This window comes from Anguilla rostrata, chromosome 5 (genome assembly GCF_018555375.3).
Source record: "Anguilla rostrata isolate EN2019 chromosome 5, ASM1855537v3, whole genome shotgun sequence".
Lineage (NCBI taxonomy): Eukaryota > Metazoa > Chordata > Actinopteri > Anguilliformes > Anguillidae > Anguilla > Anguilla rostrata.
Window position 1 is genome coordinate 6,728,601 of NC_057937.1, and position 13,821 is coordinate 6,742,421.

The window sequence follows — 13,821 nt, forward strand, 5'->3', positions numbered from 1 at the left end:
TGGATCACGTGTGTTAGGTCCAGCCGTATACTAGGTTTTGACGTGGTCTTGTTATATTTGCCTTTTATTGTATGTCTCACTTGTATTATATTTGCTGAACACTTGACAGAACATTTGGCAGTTCATTACCACTCCTTTACACTGCATTACATTACATTTTCATGTGATGAATGTTAACCACGTGAAACACATACTTCTGCTGCCTGTGACCACTTTGTGCTGTGTACATCAGACACAGAACAGCTCAGGTATGCACGCGTCTAGTGTGGCAAGTTCTCTTCTGCCCGTCAGAACGAATGGGCAACAGTGAGTTCCAGCTCGCATCAAGAGCAATTTCGCTCCCATACAAGCTGAGATTCAGGAGAGCTTGTAGACATGGTTCACTGTGGTGCTGCCACATTGAAAGAATCAGCTCTATTGTTAAACGCTTCCGTGCATCTAATCTTTTATCGGAATTCACTTCACGGTTGCCAGCTTGTCTGTATTTACCTAAGTATTTTGGCAGTTTGTGAGAATGGTTGTGTACTGGAGTGCGTTTTATCTCTGAAAGGCTTTCCCAAAAGCACACTTCCGTATGAATATTCATGAGGGGGGCGGTGTTAAATTTCTCCCATGATGCTATTGTCCTGTTGACCGGCGAGCTCTGGTGTACTCATTAGCTGGCGAGAAGCTGCCTCCGATGGAAAGAAAGAAAAAAAACAGCATTATTCTTGCAGCCGTGTTGTGCCGCCATTTTGTTTTGAGCGACTGCTGTTTCTAGGGGGAGGGAAAGCGAGGAAAGCTCAGGGGACTAACCAGTCATTACCATCTTACAATTTTCTCTGGGTTGAGCAAGAAAACCCCCTAATTTTACCGCCATTAAACAAATGACCTTGTTAAGTTTCACAATTCCCACTAAACCCTCCGACGAACTCCATCTAGGACTACTTAATGTTTACAACGCGCGGTGATGTGAGACTTTTTTTTTCCTTTTCCCTCCTTTTTGTTCCTTATGTAGGTCTCCGTGTTCACGTCTTAAAGCGCCAGCGCATCTTTGTGCTCTGATTGTCTCATCTGCGGGCGTAGCATGTACGCTGGATCGGGTGCCTTTGTGTTCAGAGCAGTCCCTGGAAGCCCTCATTAATTCCGAATATGAACAGCGCCCCCCCCCACCCCCTTCTTCCCTCGAGTCTCTGGCAGGCTCCCCCGGCTCCAGATCAACGTCGAAAGCTCCACTCCTGTGGTTGGTCGAGCTAATTAACCAATCGCGCGGCCTCTCTCTCCTGTGTACCTGCGGTTCCTGCTCCGTAAACAGCAAAGCGCTCTACCTAAATTACACAGTGTCACAGAGGAAGACCAGAGGGAGCTGAGCGGGGCCCTGGGACTGTGTGTAACCCCATTAATCCTGCTGCGCTGCCATTTATGCTGCACCGCCCCCCCCTCCCCACACCCTCTCACCCCCATCCCCTTTCAGAAATACAGCGGCTCATTTTTTACGGTTTAGCAACGTTTTTGTGAACATTAAAAGATTTTTTAAACGGTTTAATTTTAAAATCTTTGGCGTTATTGTTGCCGCTGTTACTCTGGGTTTTTGCTTCCAAGCACCCCCCCCCCCCACCCCCCCTTTTTTTGTCATGTGACATAAGCTCTAGCTTAACCGCGAACCCGCCATGGCGGCGGATCCGAGGGAACCGTTTCTTCATCACGCGTTCCCATGACACACGCCGGCGTTCCCGATTCGGGGCGCGAGCTTGGCGCTGTTTGGACGCCGTCTCTCCGGCTGCCGATCGTTTCGATTCGTCTCCGTTCGAAATCGGCGTCTTTTCACGCCTCGTTACGCGTGCCACTGTTTTAGCCCCCGCCCGGCGTCGCTGCCAGGTGTAAATACTCTTTATTTCATTCGACGTGGCACAGCCATCGCTCCTCAGGGCAACACCCCCCCCCCCCCCCCGCAATCAGCGTGCGACCCCACTCCCTGTCTGGTACGGTAAGCACGCAGATCCGACGCCAGGGATAGTTATCCTGAAAGCCCTTGTCTCTTCCGGTGGGCCTCAAACAGGAAGCGGGCCCTTGTCTCCTCCAGGGGGGCTCAAACAGGAAGCGGACAGGGTCGTTGAGCAGTGACACTCAGGCAGAAGGAGCGCGTCCGTTTTTATGAGCGCAGACGCGCTCCTGAGGGACGACGCGATGAAACTCTCAAACAAATTAGCTTCGCAGTTCCGTAGCTGCACGACTCCATCTTATGAGATGTGCGACCCAGGCTGACCCAACATGACCTGGCCCTGGTACTGATCACACGGCCCGCCCTGGCCCCGCCCTGCCACTCAAACTCAAGCTCCGGCCCCCCGTGCGGGTGGAGGGTGGACTCTATATGGAAATGTAGTATTTGTTCATCAATTAATTCATTTATTTAGTGGCTGGTTTGTGTAAATTAGAAGCGCTGCTTTTGGATGTGGGTACGTTTCCTGAGGAATTGCAGACGATGTGTGCGGGCGTATTGGCTCATATTAAACAGCAGGGTGTACTGGCTCATATTAAACAGCAGGGTGTACTGGCTCATATTAAAAAGCAGGTTGTGCTGGCGTATATTTAACAACAGCAGGTACTGCATCTCGTTATTGGCGTAACTTTTTGTTGATTTAATAATAAATAGGCTATACATTACCCTGTAACCAAACTAAATGAAATAGAATGTAGTTTACTTTCCGTACTTTATATAATACATTCTATCAATTGATATTCTTTTTGAATGTGATATATCATTTTTTATCATTACTAACCTATTTGGACATTTTATGTTGCATATAACACAACTCTGGAGCAAAATGTTACATACAGGTTTAAATACCAACATTAGAATTAATGAATAAATAAATAAATAAACAAATAGTACGGTATGTATTATAAATGAAAGCGTAATGTATTAGGAAATAGATTGTTTTCACGCGCTTGTTTCCATGCATTATCGTGCATTTTTACAGGAGGACATGGTGCTTTCCGGCTCGTGCTGTAGATCGTTCAGTCCCTGTGTCTCAGTGCATCGCGGTGTTCATGGCCGCTCTCTCCAGAGCTCCGGCGATCTGAGGGGTGAAATGAAGTCGGAAGATTGAGGCGTTTCAGAGCGGCGTGGCGGCCAACCGCGGACGAACAAAACAAAATCGCCGAGACGATAGCGCACGTCTCGGAGAGAGAGAGAGAGAGAGCTCAGGCAGAACAGAACTCATTTCTTTTTTTTTTTTCGGCATTTCAATAATGTGCGGTTGGGGTTCTATCCGGTCTCGAAATTACCGCCTGGGGCCTCTGCGGGACGGGAGACAGTGCGCCTGGGGGACAAACGGTGCCCGCGAGGAACACCCGGAGAAGGCGAAATGAGACGGAGGCACGGGGAGAGAGGAGATATCGCACGCTCGCACGCATTTGCGCTGGCGGACCATCGCAGCAGCCTTCACCTTCTGCCCCCTGTTCTTCTCATTCTCTGGAGGACCAGAATGTTCTCACTTTGTGGAACTTTGTGTTGTAAAGCAGCTGCACTTCCTGCTGTGGTATGACATTGGTGTGGTTGGAGCATACATTTTTTCAAATGCTCTTATAGAATTTGTATATACATATATATATATATATATATATATATATATATATATATATATATATATATATATATATATATACATATATATATATATATACTTGATATGTTCCATATTATTTCATACGCTCTTATACAAGCTATATATATATACTGGCTATATACCACATGATTATGCAGTTATACAGTGAACCCCATAATATTTCGAAAAATACTTTTTTTTGACAAATCCAGTGGCTGTATTGTAGTTGTTAAAAGCACAGGTCCAGTGGGTGTACTGTAATTTTAGTTCTTGCAGGGACAGGTCCAGTGGGTGTATTGTAATTGTAGTTCTTGCAGGGACAGGTCCAGTGGGTGTATTGTAATCGTAGTTCTAGCAGGGACTGGTCCAGTGGGTGTATTGTAGTTGTAGTTCTTACAGGGACCAGTTACTCTGGTCTCAGTGTGCCAGTGATGCTTTTGCTTTTTTGCTCCATTTAACGATGTAATTATATTAATTATGAGGTTTAACGAGCACGGGTGGCCACGTGCTGGAGTCACTCTGATTTTCGCTGTTCGGACTGTGAAAATTTGGACTCAGCTTCTGAACGGTCAATCAAACTGTATAATTAAGGGTGGAAGAAAAGCCATACTGTACGCGTCTGTGGGGTTGAGCAGCCCTACTACAGAAAATGCCTACACAGAACGAGGCAGTGAATGCATCTCAGTGAGTATCTCTCACCACGACCTACATCACACTGGACTCAGGAAATACAACACAGAGGGGCCAAATGCACCTTCCAGATGCAAAAAAAATGTTGGACGCAGTGCACAAAGGCTAGTCTTCGAAGGTCTATACCTGGCTAGCTCATTTGTACGCAGAGCACACGGTTGATTTAAGTGCCCATTAGTATTACTATTGTTTAGCTCTCTGTTTATGAGCATAGTAGCCTCCTTGGCACCGTGCTTTTGGCCCGGATTTCATTTCTCCTGTTGCGCGGCTCAAACCAATGCAAAAATACCCTGTGGCTGAGGCGTGTGTCCACTCCAGTGCTCGCGCCCACACGCTAAGTCTGTTTTAATGGCGTTAGAGGAGAATTGCCGCTAAAACTACAGACCGTCTACTGCTATAGCAGAGTTAGCGCTAATGCTACAGACCGTATGCTGGCACCGGAGAGCTAGCACTAATATTACAGACAACATACTGCTATAGGAGAGCTATCGCTGATACTACAGACCATATATTGCTGTATAGTGCTAGTGCTAATATAGACCTCTTAATGACATGGGAAAGCTAGCGCTCCTGCAGACCACATTCTGCTACAGGAGAGCTAGCGCTAATACAGATCTCTCAATGGCGTAGGAAAGCTAGGTTATAACAGACCACATGAAGCTACAGGAGAGGTAGCACTAATATGGACCACATTAGGCTACGTCAGAGGTCACCACTAATACAGACCACAATCGACAACAGAGCTAGCGCTAACGCTACAGGAAAACTAGCCCTCGCAGTGCTAGCCCTGTGCTGCCACAGGGGAGGGCCGGAACCAATCGCGGCGTCTCTGACCATCAGGGGGAGGAGCTGAAACGCCGGTAACCTGGGGAACGCTTCCGGCGCTCAGTCAGACAGACACGTAAACGTGAGGCTCACCCCTCAGGTCTCCCATCAGTGGAGCCCCGCGTCGCTCAAAAGAAGGGGCGCGGGGGGATGAATCTGATTGGATCTACCGGGCGACCCCGGCGAAAACCCTCGCCTCTCGCCTGTCCTGCCGTTTTTTATTTTTCCCCTCGCGTCAGCAAGAATCAAAGCCTCATTGTTGTGTCTCCAACAAAAAAAAAAAAAATTCCCACCGAGTTTATTTATTTATTTATTTCGCAGTAAAGTGCTGAGAGACGGTTTGGGAGCCGCGCTCCGTCCCGTTTCTCAGCCCCTCGTTGTTCCCCCTGCCGATCTCAGTCCCCAGAGGAGCTCATTAGCCTTCCGTTCCCACCGAACAACAGCGCTCTCTCCCCCTCTCTCCTGGAAGACCCTCTCGCGGCTCCTTCTCACCGCACGTACGCACAGGTGTGTGGGCGTCAGTCCCCCCCCCCCCCATCCCCGTGAGGTCACGGAGTCGCACCCGCCGTCGAGAACCGTCAAGCGCTCCGGCTCGTTACAGACCCGCTAACCGCACGGCGCTCTCGCCGCGTTGGGTCACGAGCGCCGCCGCCCCGCCTCGCCACCTCGAGCGCTTCTCTGTCCCCGACGTACCGCAGCTCAGCTTTCCGCGCTCACAAGCCGGCCAAACCCCGGCGCTCACGCGATTCAGGAGCGTGCCGTCCGACAAATGCGCATGTCATACGCGTCAGTCTTTCAATGGGTTGGGTTGGGTAGGGGGGGTATTATTTGGGGAATTTTGATTTGTTCACTCGGCCCCGCCGAAACAATCATCCGCCTTCGCCGTCTCTCTGGCAACCCCAGACAAACAGCGGCCGCTCGCCGTCCAATCTCAGAGCCCTTTCTGAGCCGAGCTCAAAATGGATTTCATTTCACGCTGTCATTTTGTCAAGGAATGGACTGGACATCAATGTAAAAAAAAAAAAAAAAACAAACTGAGAAAATTGGCCTCAAAGCTTGCGCACATTTCTTTAAAGTCACTGTGTTTTCCCTTCAGCTTTTTCAACTGAAATGTGTTCAAGTCGAGTATGTTCAGTCACAAACTCCAGACCAAGTTTGACAGTCCAGTACCTCATTTATATATGACAGCGGATAGATAACAGATATAAGATATGCATGCCTGACATACCCGGGGAAGAACCCAGGGAGAAGGCACTGTGTGGCACATATCAAATGACCCATGAAAAAGTGACCAATAGTGCAGACTCAGACTCAGATTGTGACCTATCTGCTAATAGCTAGTAAACGGTCAGTAATTTACTGCCTTTACACAACAGCAACAAATACCAATATTCATTAAGCTAATACTGCTGCTGCTGCTACTGCTGCTACTACTACCACTACTACTACTACTACTAATAATAATAATAATAATAATAATAATAATAATAATAATGTTTGCTTTGATGTGCCGATGACAAGATACATAGCACAACAGTACCCATTGTTTGTTTGTTATGTTTGTCACACAATGCACATAAACTATGAAGTATATTTTTTTCCAGAGAAATTAGCCAAAATAATCACTGCATTTATAAGTCATTACTCTGTAATTGTCACAGATACGTGGCACAATAGTACATAGTTTGAGTAATTATGCAGCATTTCTGTGATGAACAACTATTCAATCATTGCCTCTAATGGTATTTTAATTGGTATATTAATATTTCATTTTCTTCCATTGAGAATCATAGCATACCCGACAAGCAAATCTGTGCCTGTTGATAAGTCTCTTTTTACCTTTTAGCAAATTTTCCATTTCACTGTGGAAAAAAAAATAAATTATTGCTTTCTTAGAACAAAATGAACAAAAAAATAAAAAACAATTGCTTGACCAGTCCTGTAAACAATAGCATTTGGGTAACTCCTAATTAGCATGTGTGCTTACATTTCACTTAAAACGCTTGTTTTCCACAAAGAAATATTTTGAGTTCAGCATATTGGCATAGTCCAGTACATGTGAAAAGATCAGTAATTATTACACTGGGAACCTTTTTTTTTGTATTTACAAATCAGAAAAAAAAATTACTAATTTTCTTCCTCTGTGGAATGACAGCAGCTTGTTTGCAAAGTAACATTGTAACATGAGCAAAACACATCTAGGTTGGCAGTAAATATGTGGATATTTTTGTATTTTCGCTTGGTCTATGAGTCACAATATCTCACACATGACTCATGAGGAGATTGACTAGCCAGAAATGTAAGTTCATGCTTCCTGTTCTCAAACTGTTCTCTCTGAGTTTTATCTACAGAGCTCATTAAAAGTATGTTTGAGATGACTGACTAATCATTACTCAAATTATACATGGCAGTCAAGCTGAACTGAGCAATGACATAGTCAGTTAACTGTTACAAGCTCTTTCATGTATTGTGTGCTTTAACGGTTGGATTTACTGGGGCATAATCAACCCAATGTTACTTTGTCACTCCTGGGGGATAAACTAAACTTCCAGCAGTATTTTAATCATATTCTGTCTTTAATATTATTTATATTATTATTAATAATAATAATAATAATAATAATAATAATAATAATAATAATAATAATAATAGGGTTAATGGGGAAAAAAAAACTTGAAATCCCAGTTCACTTTTTAAATATAATTTCTGCCAACACAAATCTCTTCAGACTCTTCGGTTTTGCATTTTGCTTGGTGGGTTACATGTGCAGCCCAAGGACACTGTGGGGGTGGGGGGTGGGGGGGGTGTCCGCGTGTGTAGTCACGCTTAAACGTGGCCCTTTCTCCCCGCTCCACACCCGCTTCACATTAATATGAATATGAATATTCGGCATTGACTCATTATGAGGAATTAATCACATTGTGCTTTTCCGTTCGCAGTGTTTATTCTGCAAGGCATCTGCACTCTGTAGGCTAGCCTGTCCACAGCACCTCCAAGGCCCTCGAGGCTGATTTATATCAGAGAGCCGGCGTCTGTCAGACCACTGTGTGATAAATGAGTCACGGTTATTAATATACTTAAATATGTTATCTTTATTAATTCCGGTAATGAGAATAACAAATGCCATATCTGCGATGGACTTTGATAGAAGTGATTCAGTGTTACATCCTGTGCATTTTGATCTCATTTTGTCAGTTTTAAACTGAAGCAGTGAAGATGATATTTGGAGATTAATTGTTGTCTTGATTGTTCACTACATTTTCGGCACAGATGTTCTTAATAATTGAGTCTGTTTGCAAATCGTCTTTGTATTGATCCTGAGATCGCGCCTAATTGGAACCCATCAGCGCTAACTAGCAGCAGCTGTGCGCGGTCTCTCGTGGAGGCCGTGTGTTCTCCACCAAGAGAAGCCCTGATGGAGGCCTTGGGCTGAAACTTCTCAGCAGTTCCGCACCCCCTGTTCGTTTGGAACAAAGAAAAAACAAACGTTGCAATTTAGTGTCTCCTTTTTAGCGTCTCCTTTTTCTGGATTATGACAAGTGAGTGCTGCCTTTTTATTCACCAAAGTTGTACAAATCCAACTTTATTCACGTGTGGAGTCTGAGCCGAATGATTCTGTTGTGTGTTTAGATGTGTGGGGTATCTGTCCCGATGCAGGCTATTCGCTGCAGATCGCAGGATGCATGCGAGTAGCGCTGCATGTGGTTATTGGCTGCAGATTGCAGGAAACATGCGGGTTGCGCAGCGTGAGGTTATTCGCTGCAGATCGGCTGGATGCATGCGGATTGCGCTGTGTGAGGTTGCAGTATTCACTGCGGATTGCTGGATGCATGCGGGTGTTGTTGGGATTAGGATGGGGACTGTTCTGTGGCCCGTTAAGTGACATTTCAGCTTGTTCTGCTTGGTTCGCTTCCCGTGAGGGCGTTGGAAGCGGGCTGAGGTTTTAGACGAGGGCTTTTTCCTCAACCCCAGCCCCTGGTACACAGCGTTAAAGGGCAGCTCTGGTGGGAGTGGACCTCCTCGCTGCGTCACGTGGTACGACTATGCTGACGGACGTGAGAACTTTTTTTAATGGATTGTGAGGTAGCATGCCCGGGATGACCCATAGTAGGGTAGCGTGTCCGGGATGACCCATTGTGGGGTAGCGTGCCTGGGATGACCCATTGTGGGGTAGCGTGCCTGGGATGACCCATTGTGGGGTAGCCTGCCCGGGATGACCCATTGTGGGGTAGCGTGCCCAGGTTGACCCATTGTGGGGTAGCGTGCCCAGGTTGACCCATTGTGGGGTAGCGTGCCTGGGATGACCCATTGTGGGTTAGCGTGCCCGAATGACCTTCATCAAAGCTGCGTCGCTGGTTCGCAGCGCTGTAACCCCCGCCCGCCAGCCCGCCCGCCCCGCCACCATCTTGCGGGGCGGAGTCTCGGCGCCTGCCTCTCCGCGCGGTAAACCCAGTCACCGAAACAACAAAGCGCGGATTACCCAGAAGCCCTCTGCACACAAGGGGAAGATCAAAGGAGGATAAGTAACGGGGATGCAGTGGAACAGTGGCTCCCTTTCATCAAAATTTACTGCGGGTGTACGTAGGCAAAGGGAAGTTAATTCCGCTTGTAAATATTGATTGAAATTGATATTTCTGTAAAATTATTTGATGTATCAAACTCCTTTCCAGGAGTTACTTTCCCAGACAGTGCCTGCCCCCCTTATAAACTCCCTCCTTTCTCTTTTAAAGTTTGGTAAATAGGTCAGGCTTTCAATCATAAATGCATTACCGAAAGTCCAGGTCTGCCTGTGTGTTAACTGGAATTGATATCAGCCCCATTTTTCTTTAAAACTAAGTCTATGGAAGGAAGGTAATATTTTTCTGGATTAACATTATGAAATATGTATGTTTTTTCCATAATCCATCAACGGTGACTGGGATTCAATCAACATTTGTCCTTAGCTTTGATTGTTGGCCAGTGGTTTTAGAACCATTAGAATTAGGAAGTTCATTCACTAAAATTCATGAACATGAGTGAAGAAAAAGAATAACACTTGCATATATTCGTAAGTCAAAGTTAAGTAAAAAAAAAAATGTTAATTGAATATTTACAATATTTATGGATGAGTGTTTTTTGGGGTTCCATTTGCTGGATGTGTGCAACTCGAACTGTATTGTTCTAATGTCAATAATCCAATCACCTGTGGGACAGCTTCCTGTAAGCCATATCAATAGAGCCATGGATTCTATCGTTTCTTTCTTGCCCAGAATGCATCCACAGACTTGCATATTTACTGTACAGCTGGGTTTCCCCAGTGGATACACCTTTATTCAGAAAGTGCTACCAAAAATATCCAATTTATTGTGGATGCAACCAACTAGGGCTTCTTCAAGGATTGTAATCCTCACCTAAAACGAGGAAAATTACCTACGCATGTATAGTAGCCTGTTTTTCTTGTACCCTGTCCTGTTGTGGTGTGGGTGGGCTTAGCTCAGGCTTGGTAAAGGGTTAGAGTGGAGTCTGCCACAGGCTTAGCTCATTCACTCCAGCAGTTCAGCGCTGCACTGAGGCTTTATGGTTTAATGAACCATCGATGAACCAGTTAGAGTCCAGCGAGCCAGTGAGGCATCCATACTCCCCCTCCCCCTCCCACCCACCCTGGGCATGCTCAGAGAGCCTGTCCTCTGAGGGGTGCTGTTAGCCCGTTAGCCCGGCTAATTATCCCTAAGTGACCCGTAACTAAGCTCCGCCTTGTCGCCTCCCCTTTCTTTTCAGACGGCCCGATGCGGAGATTCGGACCCGGAGCGGTTCTGAAGACGGATTTTTAAAAGCGGCCGCGCCTCTCCCCAACACACCGAGCTCCGCCGTTTCCAGGACGTCTGTTTTTATTCACGCTGCTACACGCCACCAGGTACGGAACACTCCCATCAACCTGCCCCCCCCCCCCCCCCCCACCCCCCTTTTTCAGCTGTGCCTTAATTGCGTGGAAACCGGTGTGGAGCGGCCCGTTTAACGGGGGCCTCCCGGGGGGGACGGGGGGAGTGATAAATGCACTGAGGAAAGAGGCCGACGCGGTTCCCCTGGTTTGTGTTTTTTTTTTTGGGTGAGACTGTGCTTATTCACGTGGCTAAAACACAGTGAAACCTGCAGTCTGAAATTAAATCACCTACATCTCATCCATTTGTGTGCAGAGAGTTCCCAGAGCTGAACGCTGAGCGTTTGACCTTGTGTCATTATTACTTGTTATGAATGGTTAGTTTAGCCACCTAGATTTAAAACTTCATTTAAAACTGCTGAACTAAAAGAAAGAAATGGTTTAGAGAAATGCAAGGATGTTTTTTATGTTTTTGGGTGGGGAAAGGGTTAATTGCTGGGGGCAGGTTGTAGCAGTCACACAACATCTAAACAGCTTAAGCTATGAGGAAAGACAGACACAGTGTCATGTGAGAGGAATGGATGGATAGATGGAAACAGGAGAGGGAGAGAGAGAGGGGGGGACGCGCAGGACGAGGGCACCAGGAGGGACAGACAGGCAGGAGAACGCGGGGGAGCAGGAGAGAGGGACGGACAGACAGGCAGGAGAACACGGGGGAACAGGAGAGAGGGACGGACAGACAGGCAGGGGAGCACGGGGGAACAGGAGAGAGGGACGGACAGATAAACAGCGAACGTCGCGACGCCAGAGCGAAAGCCAGGGGTCGGTGCTTAGCAACAGGAGCAGAGGGAAAGAAGAGACGGAGCGCGGCGAGGAGAGGTGTTGAAAAGTGGGAGCGCAGTGGCCCTGCCGATCTTCCGGGGATGAAGGGTGATGAAGTGGATGATGATTGGTTAACACCGCCATACACGGGAGCACACTTTTTTTTTTTTTTCTTTTCCCGAGGTGCATTTGAGCAGCAGCAGGGAGTCAATGGAGGCAGGCGGCTAAGTGGTTGCCGTGACAGCGGTGACAGCAGACAGAATGACCGCGCGCCTTTTGACGAACCCCCCTCGCTGTTTCTCTCTCGCAAATCGGGCTTCCTCCGACCTTCGCCCGCTTCCCCTCTCTCTCTCTCTCTCTGCGAGGCGTTAAAGCCGCCATTTCTCAGCCGGGGGTGGGTGGGGGGGGGGAGGCACCCCCCCCCATCGAGCTGAGAACGGCGTCTGGGACAAGATGTCAGACACATCATCGTAGCGCTCCGGAACGGCGGGTTGCGAATGGCGCTGACCGTCGGGGCGAGGGGCGAAGGACCCGGGGGGAACGCATCAGAACTTCCTGATGGTTGGCGTGGGGTTTTCGCATCATCGCCTGGTCATCTGCAGGCCTCACCTGTGTCAAGGTGGCAGACGGGTGGGCAGTCGAACCCGGTGCTCGGAAAGCAGCGGGGCTCATTAACGTAGCTGATGACGCTCACAGGGGCAGTGCCGTGGGTTTGAGGGAATCAGGCGTGGGAAACACACCCCCAGAGTTCCTGGGAAGGTCCAGGAACAGACCTGAGTCAAATACTGCCGATATGGCCAGAAGGTGGGGTTTGCACTTTTTTGAGAGTATTTCAGAAAGGTATTTGAATCCAGAACAGATACGTATTAGACCCAGGTTCTGTCCAGGAACAACCGCACGTTTCTGACGGGGTGTCCCACTCCGGCTGAACACACACACACACACACACACACACACACACACACACGCTCATACGATCCCTGGACAGGCCGTGTAGAAAATGAGTTTCCAGTAATACCCTGGCTGGGACATTCAGACGGGACCGAGCTCAGCTTTCATTCGCGCTAATGGAAAGGCATAATTAAACAATTAAAATGACATCTGCCATCTTAATTTCTTTTCATTTGGACAGTGCTCTGTGCTGCACCAGCTAAGGATTGTCCTCTTTAATGAAGACGGATGGAAACAGAGTCCGGCAATGGAGAGCCATATTGTTTCATATTACGCGATAGTGGGGACAGGATTTACCCCCTTGCCAGGTTTCTTCCTGTAAGCTATGTGATATTTCAAGATTTCTTTTCAGAAAGGGTTGCCAGCGTTACACCTATTACAATGGCACAATGATTCTTTGAACGCTGCGAATCGATGCCGTCACCAGGCATACATGACGCAAATGAGAGAATTCTGAAGCAGATTCTCAGGACTTTGACTCATACTCATTCCACCTTTAATTCACAAGGAATAGTTACTGAAAAAAAACCAGGCACATGAGCACGAGGATAATAAGATAAAAAATAATGACCAGAAGTCGGTTTGAATAATGAGTGAGTGGCTACTGCCTCCAGTCTCCTCCAGGCTAAAACATTTTCTCCGTCTTAATGAGAGCAAAGCTGAAATCATGGTATCATGGCATCGTCTCGACTACAACTCACTTTAATAGGGGATTAGCCAATCATCTCATTCACGTCTGCGGTTAGCCTGGCACGTGGCTATGATGCTGTTGACCGGAGCTCGAAAGGGGGCCCACACTTCCCCTGTGCTGGTCCTGCTTCATTGGCTCCCAGAGCTGATTTTAAGGTTTTTACTCCTTGTCTTTAATGCGTCAAATGGGTTGTCGCCATCTTGCATTGTCGATCTCCTTCGTCTCAATGAAACCCCTCGGGCCGTCTGACCATACGCTCTCGGTCATCCCACGGTCGGGAGTTAGATTGAACCGTGATTGCCTGTCTATGATAGCTGTTTCCCAGGAACGTGGAATATACTCCTCATATCCATCCAGTCTGTCCCCAAGATTTCTCATTTTAAAAGCTGTCATACACA

The 13,821-nt window shown here is 47.3% G+C and overlaps 1 protein-coding gene across 3 annotated transcripts in view; it reads left to right on the plus strand.

The window, feature by feature from the left end:
- The window catches only part of lingo2b (leucine rich repeat and Ig domain containing 2b), a 259,034-nt gene that overhangs the window by 84,905 nt on the left and 160,308 nt on the right, over window positions 1-13,821 (plus strand). For 2 of the 3 annotated variants that reach the window (XM_064334809.1, XM_064334811.1), the window contains exon 2: window positions 10,860-10,995. The gene's annotated coding sequence lies outside the window, so the exon portion shown is untranslated. Of the gene's footprint in view, window positions 1-8,454; window positions 8,642-10,859; window positions 10,996-13,821 lie in introns of those variants that run through there. The other variant, XM_064334810.1, reaches the window with a different exon arrangement.